The following is an 18,669-nucleotide window of genomic DNA, read 5'->3' as shown; positions in this document are numbered from 1 at the left end:
ATCCAGGTTATTTCCTCAAGCACGGTGGTAAATTAATTTTTAATGCACGAATGCCTTTACAAGTCTCCTTTGATATTAAGGAAATGCATGATCTTGTGTTGCAAAGGGAGACAACAGGGGAAATGAAACGCACCGGAAAACCCGAATGGGGGCAAAATCACAAGAAGAGGGAGAAAAAAAAAGACAAACCAGGAACTTAAGTAGGTGAGTTTTCAGTTACAGGATCCACAGATCCGCCAATTAACTTTACATAGGCTAGTTACCAACAAACTAGCTGAAGCCCAGAGCTTTCCACTTGGTCCAATATAGTACCGAAGGAAAAGAAGGGTCCATACAACGACAATTAAGAAATCAAAGGGAAACTACGTAAAACACACCATGTTACACTGCCACGAAGGACACTTAGCCATGACACGTAGAGAAACAATGAACAAGAACACATAGACACATAGGGTACGATCCAACACATAATACCAACTAGGACTAAGACAGATATCCCTAAGGATCAAGAACATAACGGAAGGGAAATCAGTAATATTACTCAAGCACAAATCACCCACAAGAAAAATATATAAGTAAAGGTACAGGACCACACCAAAGAATAGACGTCCTTGGAACATATGGTTTAGAATAGCAGGAGTTAAACTAAGAGGACACATGAAAGACCTATTCAAATTACACTTTTAGATATTGGAGTGGCACACACACAACCACAGAGTGGCGAACTCGTCAATCGGTCCAAGGGTCAAGAACTAGGGGTTGAGCGAAATACAACCCACACTGGGATCGGTAACTTATCCTACTTCACCAACAAACACAGGAAGGACACAAGCATAGAAAACTAATTTTTGAACAGACCAACGGGAAACCATCAGAGAGAAGGGACGCAGAAACCCTAGAGTTACAGAGAGGAAAGACAGGCAACAGTAGCATCGATGGGCAATCAGGAGACTCCTATAGGTTACCAGATGGAAAAATCGCGATCAGTCAGTCATCCATAACAGCCACATCAAGGTACAACTACCAAAAATAAATGCCCGGGGCAACGTGGTACAGAATAGTAACCACAAACCTAATTCTGCGTGAGGAAGAACAAGTCGAAAATCCCAGAGCCAACAGATAACTAAGAATTGCCCACCCGAAGGTGTACTTCCACCGAGTAAGGGATACCAAACCAACAGCCAAATCTACCGTGACACAGAGGTAAATTAAAGGACAAATCACATCCCAACCAAGGTGTCTTGACAACCAAACAACGTAATCCGAACACGATTACCTAAATAATGACAAGCTAGCAGCACGGGTTATTCATAGAGAGATAAAGGATAGCTATCCTCAACGCGTGCTCACAGACCACACAAAACAGCACAATACAAAGCAGAAATTACAACAGCAAACCAGGTACAGATTAAGGACTAGGTCCATCCCACAGAAGCACAAAAGGAGAAATATCCTCAGGAAGGAAGTCCGACAGTACCACCGAAAACTCCACACGCCAACCGGTAGATAAGGAAAATTACACAACGTTACTAACGGTCCACATTTCAAAAGGATCCGAACAACTCACAACAACATTACCAAGTTACAACACAGGAGATACAACCATAATGCTGGCAGGAGTGCACCAACCGAACGCCCACAGGAAAAAATCGGAGACAGATATTCTACATAACCCCAAAACCAAAAGGTTAGGAAGATAAATTCAGCCCAAAAATCCATTACAGGAAAAATAATATAGAGGGTTCACGCATAGAAAACCACCTTTAGAACAGCCGCGAAGAGTGCCCAAAAGTAGGAGAGTCAGATCTCTCAATCATGAATGAATACAAACATCAGTATCCGGAACAGAAACACCTTTAAGACACGGAGTCCATGCAGAAGGCAAACAGGGAACTTATCCGACACCAAATGATCGAAACACACCACAATCAGAAATCGTACAATGCTAAAATGGCACAAATAGCAACCCAATCATGACTAAGCACCACACATCTTCAGACACACGCACACCATGAAAGGATGACAAAATGGTAAACACTCAGGCACCAGACACACTCCCTTACATTCCATCTCAGGCACACCATAGCTCAGCAATGATTAAGTCACAAGATGATCAAAGGGTTCAGCGGAAGGAATCCGATGCGGAGTCACAGAAGAAACAAAACTTTGAAATTACATACTAAAAGCCTAGAGAAAACAGAGGGACAACAAAGCACAATTTAAGTTAGATGTCATCAGATTTCCCCAATGGAACTTCGTTAGCGCACTACATAAGCATAAGGTTAGATAACGAGGATATCAATTCCAAGGTATTAATACCCCCATCACAAGACAATAAAGGAAAGACAATTTCTAACTACAAGGATCCACACCTAGAAACAGTAACATACAAGAAGTACTAAATTAGAGTCACCAACACGAGGCATAGAAGGACCAGATTGACTCGCTCGCCATCCCACAGTATGTGTGCTAAATTCACTAACAATACAGGTCAGTTACCAAAGGTGCATCCATCCAGCGGAAGATGCGGTACAATTTGCCAGATTAACCGGGTTTAATTTGAGAAACATGAACGCGCCTAATACGCCTTGCTACAGGGTCGCTTACTAAAATAGAAACGGGAGACAAGAACTCCAACACAGTGCACGGGCCTTGGTACCTAGGGGCAAGTTTTGCCGAAAACTTATTCACGGCCTTACTCATTGGGTAGCACTTAACATACACGAGATCACCAACATTGAATTTTGACGGTTTCCTACCTTTATTGTACTGCCTTTTGACCTTTTCGTATGACACAGCTAGATTCCTTTTTGCTTCGTTCCAGATCTTTTGAACATCATTAGGTCTAGATAGGTCTGGGAGAAGATCCTCAATACATAGCAGGTTAGACATAGGGGAGTACGGAGTATAGCCAAACATTAAAGACATAGGCGTCTTACCATGGGACTCATGAGTAGCGGAATTGAAAGCATGGGCCAACCAATGCAGACAGGAGTCCCACTTGGACTGGTTGCCATGATGATACGCTATCAACGCAGATTTTAAGTTCCGATTCAACCTCTCTGCATAAGAAGGATTTGGATAGTATGGAATAGTGGTGACATGTGAAATGCCCAACTCAAACAGATACCTTTTGAAGGAGTTACTGGTGAAAGAACTAGCGTTGTCAGATACTAAGAACTTAGGTGGGCCAAAGGATGCAAAGATGGAATTTAGACAGGAGATAGAGGTACGTGAATTAGTGGACCTGGTGGGAAAGATCCAACAGAACCGGGAGAAGGCATCTATACAGACAAAAATGTGGGTGTTTCCCAAGGAAGATCGGGGGAGGGGTCCTACGAAATCTATGAACAGTCGTTCCATGGGGCGCGACGCTTGTGATGAAGACAATAATCCCACTCGGTTATTCAAATTAGGTTTGCTGATGGCGCAAGATTTACAAGATTTGACCATGTTCCTGATATCACTATCCATTTTCTTCCAAACAAAGAATTGCCTGATTTTCAAACGAGTTTTGAAATTTCCTAGATGACCGCCAAGGGGTGAACAGTGGTAATACTTGAAAATGACAGGTACCAGAACTTTAGGAACGACAATTTTGGAATTATGGTCCTTGCGACCCTTACAACAGAGAACACCCTTAGATAAGGAGTAAGGTTTCACTTCGATCCCGCTACTGATTGTATCAATGATCCTTTTCAGATCCGGATCAGTTTTTTGATGATCTCCAATTTCTTGATACAGCAATGGGGAGTCGGTGAGGATGGCACTAACTCCAACGGTATTGACAGCAAGCTTATCGACACATGGGTTGGCTTCCACACAAGGGTTACCTTCAAACATCCTGCTCAAGCCATCGGCAATGACGTTCTCAGACCCACGAATGTGGCGAACATTGAAATTAAAGGATGAGATCCGTAATGCCCATCTAGTTATTCTACCGGTCCTTTTGGGTCGGTTCAACACCCAAGAAAGAGCCTGATTATCGGTTTCCAGATCAAAGTTGACGTGTTCAATGAAAGATCGAAATTTCTCCAGAGCAAATAGCACAGCTAGACACTCTAGTTCATAAATGGAGTACTTAGACTCCAGATCATTGAGGACCCTGGATACGTAGGCCACGGGCCTACGCCCATCTTCATGTTCTTGTAACAGAACGCCAGCAATAGCACGCCCGGAGGCATCAGTTTGGACAATGAAACGTTTCTCGAAATCAGGAATAGCTAACAAAGGTGCATTAATCAGTGCGACCTTCAATGAATTGAAAGCTTCCTCCTGGGCTTTACCCCAAGTAAATTTTACATTCTTTTTCCTAAGGTCGTTCAACGGGGCAGCCACTTCAGCAAAGTTAGGGATGAATTTTCTAAAGAAATTGACCATACCAATGAATCGAGCAACGCCCTTGACATCTTTGGGAGGTGGAAAATCCCTAATGGCTTGAGTTCTGGAATGATCTATGGAAACGCCTTCAGAAGAAACTACATGTCCCAAGAAAGACATGCTGGGTCTGGCGAAAGCTACCTTTGATAACTTCACTGTAAGGCCGGCTTTCCTTAACCGTAGCAATACTTCCCTAACGTGCACCATATGTTCCTCGAAGGTCTTCGAATAAATTAATAAATCGTCCAGGTAATTAAAGACATAGCTGAACTTAATGTCAGAGAGAATGGAATTTAACAACCTTGACAACACAGCTGCTCCACAGCTGAGCCCGAACGGGAGTCTGAGGAACTCATACAAGTTCCAGTCGGTGATGAAGGCAGTGAGGGGAATTGATCTCTTCGATAAGGGCACTTGGTAATAAGCCTGGTTCAAATCCAGGACAGTGAAAAATTTTGCACCTGAGAACCATCCAAAACAAGTATGAAGGTCGGGTAGGGGAATAGATTGGAGTACAATCTTACTATTTAGAGACCTATAGTCAATCACAGCACGATAACCACCAGAAGGTTTGGGTACCAAGAACACAGGGGACGCATACGGGGAAGTCGAAGGTCTGATCACTCCGTCTCTTTCCATTTGCTCAATGATTTTCTTTAATTCCAACATACGGGGTGGGGAAAGGCGATAAGGAGGGGATCGAACAGGCTGCAGGTCAGACAACTCAATGTCATACTCGAGTACGTTGGTCAAGCCTAACTTGCTAGTGAACACATCGGGAAATTCCCTGCAAAGATCACGAACTTGCCGTGCTTCGGCATCTCCTAAATGATTCAGATCAAGCCGATCGATGTCACTAGACTCATCTGACACAGGGTAACCCACACACAAAACTTTAGGCATTGTCAAGGGAACGTTAATCAATTCAAATTTCAGGTCAGGAGAAAATTTAAAAAAGAAATTTCGACACTGAGGATCCAAAACGACACCAGCCCAAGATAGAAAATTGGTACCCAGAATAATGTTACATGATAAATTGGATGTCACCAAGCACTTGATCTTCCAAGTGAAATTCCCAATCCTTAACTTGACCTTCACAGTCCCCAAAATATTTAAAAACTGACAATTAGCCGAAACGCATCTTAGATTAGTGGGTTTTATTTCCGGAAGTTTACACGAGGATTTCTTTTGACAATACCAGGCATAATTCATCAAGCATACTGCGCTTCCAGTATCAAGAAGAGCATCTACTGGTTCATTGTTGACCTCGACAAATGTGCACGTGCCAGAGGAGGGGGCATGAACAGAAATACTATTGCACCTAGGGGGACACACCGGTTTCTTACGAGATTCAGGGTTTACAAACTTAGAATTGGCAGACTCTGCCCTTTCCCTTTCTAGTCATTGAGTACCATTTCTGTCTACCAAGGGGCAATTTCTTTTAACATGCTGTCTAGAGCCACAGGAATAGCAAGCGCCTGGACCACGCCTAACGTCAGGGCAGGAATTTCTTAGATGACTTCGGGACCCACAGTTGTAACATTTACGGGCATTCACTACTTTAGGTGTTGACGGAAGGACAGGACAATTGGTAGTAGTAGGGGGAGGGAAATTCACAGGTCTGGAGGCATCCCCATGTTTGACATCTTCAGCAAAGGAACAGGCCTCTTCCAATTCTTGAAAGGTAGTAGGGCAACGGGTTAAGGAAAGATAGGAGCGGTACGCAGGAGATATTCCTTTTAAAATTCTAGAGACCATTTCACTTTCTGGCACAGAAATTCTAAAAACCTTACAAAAGAATCGCAGATCCAGCACATAAGTTAGCAAGTTCTCATGCAGGAACTGGGTACGGAAACAGTGTTGGGGCACAAGACTTTGGAGAGCAAGAGAGGGAATAAATTTGGAAAGGACAAGTTCATGAAAGGTACCAATCGATAAATTTTTAGAGATAGCTTCAGAAATTTCTCTCTTTAGAATCCCTTCACAATGAGGGAAGAGGGCGCGGAAAATCCCCAAATCGTCAACTGAGTACACATTACCAGTCTCGGTCAACTCCACCAAAAACCGTAGGAACCGAATACACTCATCTATAGAATTTACAGAAAAGGACTTCACTCCCCGAAAAACTTCCTTTAAACAGTTAGGCGATGACGCCGAATTTAGCTTAGAGACTAAGGTTTCCAGTAAAGGAGCAGTCACACAACACGGACCTTGGGCATGGGTCGAGGACGCAATTTGGTGGGAAGAGACACTCTGGGTAGGTACAGAAGGGTTAAGTGCAGTCGCAATAGAACAATTCTCCATATCTCTGTTAATCAACAGCAAATCTAAATCAGAGGTGATGCCAGAAACCACCGTTAACAATCTAGCACATTCTGACACAAAAACAGAATCAGGCTTAATAGATAATATATCCTGAATTCGGCCCGAGTAGTGGTCAGCTCTGGCCCTCAGCCGGTTTACTTGGGCTTTGGACGGAGGCAATTCAATAAACTCTTCACGAATAATATTAATTTCGTTAAGATTGTCACAGATCAGGTTAAGGTACTCACCCACTCGACTCCTGTCAATAGAAAATACATTAATGGGGACCTGGGAGTTGGCTGATAGCAAGGCAGCGCACTCAGCAACAGTACGGGCAGGTTCAAGGCCACGAATGGATAACTCGTACTCCAATTCGGCACGACGCAGGAAGGAGGGGTTCGTAACGGCACGCGCCATGGTAGCAAACATGGAACAAAATAATCAAAAAATTACACAAGATCCTTGCACTCCCTTTTACAATAGTTATTGACAACAACACTTTTAGTTTTTTAATTTTTGATTTCCATCCGCCAACATTCGCCACAGCACTGCACCGAGCAAGGGTAGGAGGGGAGGAAAGTTAGGCTGCACAAGGCAGAAACAACAGAGATTAGGCAGCAGAGCAACAACAGTGGAACAACAAACAACCACCGCTCTGATACCACTCTCACCGGTCACCACCCTCTAGGACCCCGGGAATATCCCAGCGGTGATGAGGTTAATAACCTTACCCACCAGTTGAGGGAAAAGAAGGAGATAGGAAAAGAGAGAGAGAGAGAGAGAGAAAAAGAGAGAAAAAGAGAGAGAGAGAGAGAGAGAGAGAGAGAGAGAGAGGAGAGAGAGAGAGACTGGTGAGAAGGTTGCTATTGTGTCCGCCCCATAAGGGTAGATTAAGCGAACACAAGAGAGAACAAGGGCGAAAAAGAAGCAACAAGTAACAGTACATCAAAAAATTCCAAGGATAAAAACGGCACCAGCCAACAACATGATACTAAAATTACCCAAAAGGAAGAAAAGAGAGACACTTACCCAAAACGTGGAGGAAATGCGACTTAAGGTCCGTGGACAACCAAACAAAGAAATAGTTGCAGCGCTGCACCAAATGTGGCAAATGAAAACCAACTTTCAAGTGATATGAAAGAAAAATTTAATAGACATTTAAATGAGAGGTAACATTTCAAGATAATATCAGGAGTGGAGCTAGGTTCATTATTAATTCAGATAACACCTTGAACCAAATTGTTTAAAAGAAAGCAAATACTCGACTAACAATAATTGGATTAACCTGCAAGAAATTAATGTGATTAATAAATAAATACCCAATGAGGCAGCTTTAAATAAGAAAATGCAGACTTCATTTAACAAAATGAAGGAACAAAATCGTAAAAATCAACAGGGAAAAGAAAAAAAACAACAGTGACCTCCATACCGTCAAACAAGATAATTAAATATTGATTTAAATGTGATCGATCACGCGTTTAAGAAAAAAAAACAAATACCATGTTTAGTAAACAAACCCTAGTCCCATGACCTTTAGGCCGGTTGCCTTTTAACTTTACCACAATTCGTTCCAATTTCTACCAAGGGCAATTTCCAAGGGCACACGAAAATAAAGGAAGAAGTTACACATTTCGCCCAGCCAAAAAACGAGACGAAACGACCAAAGGTAGGCCGAAATAAATCACTTTATATGAAATAAATGCCAACGATACCAGGCAACAAAAATATATTCATCCCACAAGAACACATCAACCAACAACAATCGCGGAAAACAAAACCCACAACAATTACCCAAACACACGTTGCCATAGTAACGGACAAAACAAAGCACGGACTACCAAAGAGAAGTAAAACCAACGGTTTAAAATCAAAAATAAAACAGAGATCCCAGAAACAATGCAAAAAGAACAAAAGGAGGAATAAAACCCAAAAGGCAAGGAACCCGAAGGAAAGCTAACCCCGCTACCTTGGAAACTGCGCCTTGGTTCACACCTTATTGTACAATCAAGTGCAAAAAAAACTTTTACAGAATTTTACGATAAACATACAATTTTTTTCCACCGTGCGAACTGCATTCTAAAATGATTAATTGCCGAAACCGTTTCCTAAGGCTCACAGACGCACACGATATCCAGCACAATTTTCGAAGAGGAAGTCTTAATCCAAATATTATTATTATTATTATTACAGTTATCTTGAAGTACGCCGAAACACATAAATCTTCTTGCTTCCCCAGAAATACTTTAATCCAAAACAGTTACATACCTTTGAGTCCAGAAAAATTGAGAAGTTCAAACCTTGGCCATTGTTATTGAAGGCCGGCAACCACGAGGCCGTGAACTAAAGTTGTTCACCAAGGATCCTGGGGATTATCGTAGCAAAAACATAATCCAGTGAAACAGTAGGAGGCCAGCAACTAATAGAATAAGGGATAATCCCTCTTAAGTTGGTTTCATGGGGGTTTCAGCACCACCATCCGCCGCATAGCGGAACACTCACATACACGTCTATCCATGGCGGCTACAGGACGCCGACTCCCTCGGAAGTAGTTGCTAGGGGTCAAGACTAGACTCGCCTCACCACTCGCTCACGCGCAGTAGGCGCAGACCAAAACTCCGTTCAGCAGCGCGCGGCATATCATAACAAAGGAGATATTGGCGAAAGCCGATTGACATAGAATTTCCAAATGGCAACACACATGCCAGTTCGAAAAGGTTATGGGGGGGGTCACAAACTACATAATACTGTCTCATCTTCAACACGTCGTGAAACTTCAATATTCATTCTTCATGAAAAACTTAACAATCAGGCTGGCAGAAGAAATAGACTCCCTGATACCAGAAAATCAATTCGGCTTCCGAAAGGGAAGAAGCACACTACATGCCGTAAAATACCTAATAGAATAAGTCCAAGATACATTGAGGCATCCAGGAAAGAATTATTTTGTAGTCTTCGTAGACTATCGTAAGGCTTTTGACCTTGTTGATAGAACAACACTCGTCCGGAAACTCAATTACCTAATATGGGGCTACGCATCCGATAGCAATCATAATCTCGAATATCCTCAGATATAACTATGTCCAAATATCAGATAACATAACCCTATCCAAAAACGTAACCCAAACAAACAGAGTCCTACAAGGTGACCGAATCAACCCAGTTTTATTCAACATCATGACAGCATACATCACAGAAATAATCACAGATACCTCTGCATTTCTTATAACTTAAGCAGATGACAAGACACGCATTCGCTTGGGTTCTCGATCTTCCTGTATGGATGCGAAACTTGGACCATAAAAGCTAAAGACAAGAACCGAATCAACGCCTTTGAAATGTGGTGTTTGAGAAGCATGTTGCGAATACAGTGGACAGCCAGACGAACAAATGATTCTGTCATCCGGGAAATTGGAATACAAGAAAGTCTATGTCAAATTGTGTACCAGAGAATCCTACAATTCTTTGGTCCAGTTATGAGAAGAGAAAATGACAGCGTGGAAAAATTAATTGTCCAAGGAAAAGTTTCTGGCAGAAGGACACGAGGACGTCGCAGAAGGATGGGTTGATCAATTAAGAGAAATCATGGACTTACCATGGAGAGTTACTGTCTGGAAAACGTAAGTACGCACAGAATGGCTGAGTTCCATACACATAACGCCAATGCCCTTGTACCTCTATCATGTTTTCGAAATTCCAGCACCACTTCAATACGGCCTTTTGTTACTCAAACGACAATCTTACTTCAATCATTGCTGCAATGTCCTCTGCTGGAAAACGCGAACCAAGATTGTAGCGCCATTCATATGACCTTCATGATCTGTTGAGAAAACAGTGGACTACTCTACCGTGCAAAATGTTTCTGAGATTACCTGGCAGATAGCTACAAACTCACAGTCTCTCTTTAAGTATTAGTATAGAAGATTAATTCTCCAGTTGTTCCATTCATGCCTGAGTATCGTGACCCGAGGACTTTGTTGTTTCTTTTATATGCTGATACCATACTGTGCGTTCTTACGTTTTCCAGACAGTAACTCTCCATGGTAAGTCCATGATTTCTCTTACTTGATCAACCCATCCTTTTACGACGTCGCCGTGTCCTTCTGCCAGAAACTTTTCCTTGGACAATTAATTTTTCCACGCTGTCATCCTCTCTTCTCATAATGTGACCAAAGAATTGTAGCATTCTCTGGTACACAACTTGACATAGACTTTCTTGTATTCCAATTTCCCGGATGACAGAATCATTTGTTCGTCTGGCTGTCCACTGTATTCACAACATGCTTCTCAAACACTACATTTCAAAGGCGTTGATTCGGTTCCTGTCTTTAGCTTTTATGGTCCAAGTTTCGCATCCATACAGGAAGGTCGAGAACCCAAGCGAATGGACTAATCTTTTCTTCGTATTCATAGATATTGCTCTACTGTATCTTGCAGGATCTTCTTTACTTTCGCTATAGCTGTACATCCTAGAATGATGCGACGTTACATTTATTTTTAGCATCTACTTGTATCCTCGGTTATTGAACCAGGATAAGGAAACTGACACACACTTTGGAGATTGTTCAGGTGCTTTGGCAGCTGAATCTCTGCACCCTTCTTGACAATCATTACTTTTGTCTTGCTCCAATTAAATTCCATGCCAAGATTGTGACTTTTCTGTTGTACACGATCCATTATCTCGACAAGCTCCTGTACACTGCTGGCTGCAGGTGTGGTGTCGTCAGTAAAACGGGGGTTATTAATTCTCCTCTCACCAATCGAAAATCCTCCTTTCCAACTCTCGAGGGCATGCCTCATGATAAATTCACCATAGATGTTAAACAATTGAGGTGGTAAGACACATCCTTGTCTCATACCTTTGGATACTTTGAAACTTGATGATAGATCACAAAGAACTCTGAATTTGGTCAAGTTGTGATCGTATAAGTCTTTTATAAGTGAAATGAGATGAGATGGAACTCCCATTTCCTCTAGAACACACGACAACTTCGACCACAAAACACAATCAAAGGCCTTTTCGTAGTCAACAAACCTCAGAAAAAAAGGAATGTAGAATCCATATGTCTTTTCAACTAACTGACGGATATTTGGCATCCGTTCTCTAGTTCTTCTTCCCTTGACAAAGCCAGTCTGTTCTGGTGGGAGCTGATATCTAATGTAAGGTTTCAAACGTTAATTTATGATATGCAATAATATTTTACTTGCATATGATATTAGAGAGATGGTTCGATAATTCCCGCAGTTCTTTGCTGGTCCCTTTTTGCGAAGTGGAATGAAGGTGGAAATGAGCCAGTTTTGTGGCCATACACCACTATCCCATATCTTGTTACAGATGAAGTGCATTAAACGTACTCTTTCTTCTCCCATTTCCTTAATCATTTTCCCAGTGATTTCTGATGCTTTATGATTCTTCAGGTGTTTAATTGCATCTTCTAATTCTCTCTTTAGTAATGAAGGCTCTGTTTTAGAGTTAGATTGATTAGGGATGTACTTATTGCAAACATCCCTGGTGGTCACATCTGCATATAGATTTTAACAGTATCTTTTCCACCTTTCAAAGGCCAGTTGTTTCTCTCCAATGAGGGTACCATCTTCTTCTTCCACAACCCATGAACGGGGCTTCAAGGCGCGGGTAATTTTCTTTACCTTCATAAAGAGATCAGGAGGTTAACAGTGCTGCTTATTCAGTTCAGTCTCTTCACAGACTTCATGAAACTGGTTTGCCTTATCAAGTCTGCACTGCTTTTGAATTTTCCGAGATAGTGAAGCGTGCATTTGTAAATATTCATGAGTTTCATATTTATTTCTTCGTAGCTGTTTCCTATCCTCTATTAGCCTCAAAGTTTCGGCGCTTAACCACGGCTTATTAGGAAATTAATTGTACCCATGTATTTCCTTGTTAGCACTACTCACAACAGTCTTCAATTTGTTCTATACCGAATCTGCAGTGTCAGTGGAATTTATTCCTAATGACTGCAGTTCGGGACGAATGCCTCGCCGAAGCTACATAGAGTTCTATTACCAAATTTAATTTCCCGTACCTTTGGTTTGGTTTTGAGTTTCAGTAACATTCTCATGACAACGAGGAATCTTCTTCACATAATATACCTTTAACCATAATAACCATCTGGCAATTGTCAATCCCAAAGTCCATGCATATGTCCTTCAAGAATCTTTCAGTGATTCTCAATAGTTGTCCAAGCTGTTGTCGGTTGGCTGCGTACAGTTTGATGTCATCCATATACAAAAGATGATACAGTCGGCACTGGCTTCGGTACTTGGACTTGATGTAATATCCAAATCGAGTGGAGTTCAAAATCCTTGACAATGGATTCATTGCCAGGACGAACCACAGTGGACTTACGGAGTCTCCTTAGAACATTATTAGTTTTATCTATATATTTAAAACACTAGGCTGATTTTTATTGCTTCAATTTTGAAAGAACGGTTGAACTGATGGACATCGTAAAGCATTCTGACGAAAGCTCTTGGCCTGCAGATTTGCAGAGCGTTTTAAAATGCATAAACATTTCTTGCCGCATATTATTTAATTCTTAAACAATGGTATAGCGTTACATTGGCTAAAATGCTCGCCAGTATTTCAAGCCCACCTAAACCGTGACAGCGCTGAGCAGCAGGCATGATAAGGGAAGTGGAAGGGGTAGCAGACCCGGATGCGCAGTCAGGGTCTTACTGGACACCAGTACTTACAGTAGTACTGGGCAAGACAGTTGCTATTAGACATCGTTGTCACCGAAACAGTTGCGCGTAGACAACCGTTTTATAAAACTGTTGCAAAATAACGTTCTCCTTCCGATATGGAAAGAAATGTGGTAGTGCGTCAACCGCAGCACTCGCGACTTTCCGGTACCGGCCCGCCAGTGATCCATATCATTCTATCTAATACAAACTGACATAAAACAAGTGAATTAACTTGCGTATGTTCACAATTCCATTACATAAAACAAAGAACTATTAAACCCAGTCAAACTGAACAATTATAGAAAGAACTAAAAACACACCAATTAAATTACTAAGCGGCCCCTTACACGGGTGGATGACCAGTCCACATGGAAGGGCCAACCCTACAACCCCCTGATCTTAAACTAACTTGGGGGCCCCCACACGGATGGGATACCAGACACCATGCAAGGCGCCATCCCTAACTAAATCTACTAAGCTGCCTCTAACATGGGCGGATGACCAGCCAACATGCTAGGGCACCCCCTACATCTAAATTAAGCCTATAACTAACTACTTAACTACATTGAATCTATACTAATTCTATCCTAAATCTGTCTGGCTTGCGACACCCCCGCCCCCCCCCCCTACCCGGTGAGGAATTGCAACCACCCTTCCCTGGGATGTCACGACCACACATGTCTCATGAGGCTCGGAAACCGATACCTCACCGGCCCCTTAAGTTGTCAATGTTATTCCTCACCACTCCTTCATGTAACAGCCCACATGTGTGCGGATGCCAGCTCCACATGTAGGCCGTCACGCCTGTATTCTTCTGCCGAGACGGTGGTATGACTCGGCTCATTTTTCGCTGTCTCATTGACTACTTACTTCCTCTAACCTAAGACTAGTCACTACTTTACTCTACTCTACCCGTGAGGACGTACAGAATCAACACTTAGCTAGAGATAGGACAGGCCTATCTATCCCTCTTCCACCTCTACGTCATCAGCCAAACACTATCTAACAAAAAATCCAACAAGCAGACAAACGAGATACCAACAACAACAAATAACCTAATTAGAAGGAATACAATACGACTTACTTATCAATGAACTAAAATGCTACTAATTATAAAATATACAATACGTAAGGAGCAAAGGAACAAAACTGAACATATATAAACGGGACATAATACTAAAATTATAATTATTGTCGCCCTTACTATTACTGACTTGACTCTACAATGTTGCATATCTGTGTATGCCCCTTTCATCACTTTCATCAGCATTTACCCTTCCCTCATTCACCACTTTTATCTTTATCCCACAAGCTTTATTTTCAATAATTTCGATAGTTTCCCTGGCCTTCTCCATTTCCTTTTCATTAATTTGACAAGAGTATAATATTCAGATTCTCTTTCCATCTTATTTATCTCTTCCCCTTCCAAGTATTTAACCCGCAATGCTCTTATGCTGGACTAAATGCCTGCAATGTTCAATAAATTACTTATTTAAAAAAATTAGGTATGTCACACTCATACAGCACAACCACTGGATATATAAAAATGACAACGTGACCAAGAATAGAATCCTCCAACCACCTTGAGCTAAAAACCTAACAAAACTGATAACACCTTTTTTCCTTGGAAATATAACACTCCAAAATTTATAAACAACGTATAAAACATTTCATTGTAGGTTGTGTAAACATTTGGATTCGATAAGATAACGTGTTTTCGGAGACGCAGATGTGCCGAAATTTTGTACCGCAGAAGTTAATTAAAAGTGCCAGTAAATCTACCGGCACGAGACTGGCGTATTTGAGCACCTACATATACCACCGAATTGAGCCAGGGTCGAACCTGCTAAGTTGGGCTCAGGAGGTCAGCGTTCCACAGTCTAAGCCGTTGTAAGAGTGTCTTTGTCATTACAGAGACTGATTTGAGGTTTGATATTTTCGTATTTGTTTTAAATGATACATGGTACGGCATCTAAATATACATTAGTTCTGTATTTCTTAACTGAGTGGAGTATAATCAGAATAACTAACAAGATTAACTCAAAAAGTACTCAGCTAATTGTGCCTCAAGCCATTGAATCCAGCGTAGTACTGTATTCTCGCTCTCGATAACGTCAGGCTCATCAGCGCAGATCTCAGGAATGGCCTGCCTGACTTGTGAGTCATTTTATTACTTCGGAAAATTCCAGTTTCAAGAAATGAAACGATTGCAAACGACGGTGTGGTATACGCACCAGTTGTAAAACTGTGAAACAGCGCTGATTAAGAACGCGACAGCAGAACGCCACTGTAACTACAAACTGTTACTTTCATCCAACGGTTTCATTTAACCACGGCTGTGTTCCCAAAACGGTTGTGTTGTATCTGTCCCAGCTCTAGCTGAACTTCGTGCACAGGAATAGCTACTCTTTTGCTGCGCAGCTGTTGAACAGTGCATAGGCTATTACATTCAAAATTCCTCTAAGTTTAAATGACAATTCAGTGTTTGGAATAAAATTAAATTCCAAAGCAGCTGGCGATATTCGATAAGCAAGGCTCAGTGCGGGATAAATCCCCAATGACAAATAGTTATTTATTAATATTTGTGAATCGTCTTCTAATATATATGAGAGGTTACGGCATTCCATTCCTTCTGGTGAGAAAATTAGGAGAAATTTAATGAAGATTTTGTCTGTGTTGCCTCATGTTTATCGCCAAACAATTATTTACTTATAATTGTATTAAATAATCTCTTCTTTGAACCTTTCTCAAAATACTCCACTTACCGTGCACGAAAATAAAGGAGCAAAGCCACAAAAATTAATTTTTTTCCAAGAAATCGCAAACGGTGACTGCCTCTCTGTAAATGATGCCGGATCAAATTTTATTTAATTACCATCCAGAATTTTAGTACATAATGATATCTTAATTGACACTTATAGCAAAACGCTCATCGGGTGTATAGCCAGCCCGGTAATTCAAATCCATACACTAGCGTCAACAGATTAATACTGAAGATGAATGCTAAGCTACTTCAGTTTCCTACATAATACTTGAATTCTTTTCAATTATTGGTTTGCCTCCAGGTATTTATATTCGAAAAATTGCAGTCGCAGTTATATGGCAGTACGGATAATTTTGCAGATAATTTCTAAATAATGAAGTTTATTGATTTTCACTCAGGTATACTCATGTTTTTGCTCGTGTTCAGGCGACCCTTGACATTGGTACGGGAGAATAGTGATATATAAGTGTCTTGAGACCAATCCCTAACTGGCACCTGCCCGCAATTAATGGAAGGAAGGAACAAAGGTCAGTAAGTCGGTAGTTGTCGAAAAGAAATTCCTGATAAACCTGTGACTGTGTCAGGTGTCATGTATAATGTGAACAGATCCATCCGTTTCAATACAATGAAGGTAATATACTGTAGTTAAATATTCACAATATCCGCGGATAACCATTTTGCGGATGCGAATAACCATGAAGGAAGTTCGGATGCGGAGCGGATGAGGATATTGTATATTGTATATTGTATGTTGTATATTGTATATTGTATATCCGCGCTGAGCTCTAGTTATAACTTACTCCTTAGAATTCGGAACGTTTCCTAACGGCTCCTAAACTGAACCAGACTAGGGCCTAATTCTAAAAAGTACGCGCGAAAATTGTCTAGATATGGAAATAATATACTGACTAAACAGTATCCGATAAAACACTTCCAATTCTGCCTAGTTCTAGACACTTATATCAAATATACTAGCGGAAAATTATGTGAAAATGGATGATGGGATAGGCGTATCAGAGTGGATACCACAGAAAATAGGGGTCCTCCAAGGAGATCCACTGAGTCCAATCTTGTTTAACGCCTTCACATGCGATGTAGGGGTAAAGATAAAAGAAAGTACCAATGCGAAAATGTATATCTACGCGGATGACATGGCGATCGCTTCAGAGAACATCGATGAACTGCAACGAGCTATGGACCTACTCGTGGAATGGGCAGAAGAAAATGAAATCTGGATAAACGAGGACAAAACAGAAATGATGATTTTCAGGAAGGGCGGTAAATTCGCGGAGGCTGAACAAATAATGTGTAGAGGATCGCGTCTAAGAAGAGTAAATCATTTCAAATATCTAGGGCTAACTCTGCAAGCAAGTGGGCATTGCTTCCGAATACACATCAGATCCAGGATGGTTGCTGCGATCAGAGCAATGAACGACATAGGGAATATTACCCTTATTGCAGTAGAGACAGCTATGCAGCTATTTAAGGCAAAGGTAATACCGGTGCTGACATATGGTCTCGAACTCATAGGAGAGTACCTTACTTATAAACAACTGGAGGAACTGGAGAAAATCAAAGCTCGCTACCTCAAAAGGGTACTGGGAGTATCAAAGTCAACCCGATCGCGGTTGGTATATGAGCTAACGAGGGAAACGTACCTGATAGAGGACCTTCGGAACGAGCTAATACTGCCAGTTAATGCGGCATACGAGAAGCTTCTACAAGATCTGAAAGCCAAGAAAATGGAAATTTGGGATTCCTTCTACACTACCGAAGCCATGATGGACAGAAGGTGGATGGGCACAAATTACCAGCTGCGCCACATCGCTACAAGAATGGCGGTCCATGGTTTCCATTTTAAGTTGTGTTCAGAGAAGAAATTCCATGACCCAAGTGATCAGTGTGTGTGCAAGCTCTGTGGTCAAATCTGCGGGCGATATCATATACAGGAATGCTCCGAGAGAAAGTGCTCAATTAGTGAATTTGTGAAAGCCTGATAGTGATAGTGATTTCCGCCCGAACTAAGCAGGTATGGATGTATATATATGATTGTATTCTTGTTTTATGGCCAGTGGCTGCATTAAAACATTATTATTATAAAACACTTCCAAGTTCCTTCAAAAGCCATCGATTTCCAATTCGCTTGGCAATTGACCAAGGTCTATAAACAGCAAGTTACGTAAAGGTCTCTGTTCACCTGAGCCAGTTTTTAGCCATGCAGTATCAAGAGATCGGTATTTTAAAGTTGCATTTTTTTCTGTCTATTCTTACTTCTGAAGAGGTTATACAAAATGTACGTGCCTCAGCTTTGCCTGGTGGTGGTTGTGGTAATCACTGTTCTAAGAGGAAGAAGTAAAACCGGATAACCATACTCAATTAACATTTATCAGATGGAAAATGTAAGAGGTCCTACACTTGAAAAAATGAAGGTATCAGCAACAGCAAGGACAGCGCCATATCTGGCGGGGCCTTCAAGACTAAATACCGTCGAGGTAGGGAAAGAATACGAATTGACCAAG

At 41.5% G+C, this 18,669-nt stretch overlaps 1 protein-coding gene across 1 annotated transcript in view; it reads left to right on the top strand.

The window, feature by feature from the left end:
* LOC136875858 (cardioacceleratory peptide receptor-like) overlaps positions 1-18,669 on the top strand; it is a 293,506-nt gene that overhangs the window by 105,290 nt on the left and 169,547 nt on the right. The gene's annotated exons all lie outside the window — the stretch shown is intronic.

The sequence above is a fragment of the Anabrus simplex genome, chromosome 6, assembly GCF_040414725.1.
Source record: "Anabrus simplex isolate iqAnaSimp1 chromosome 6, ASM4041472v1, whole genome shotgun sequence".
NCBI lineage: Eukaryota > Metazoa > Arthropoda > Insecta > Orthoptera > Tettigoniidae > Anabrus > Anabrus simplex.
This window is presented reverse-complemented; position numbering and strand designations above follow the sequence as displayed.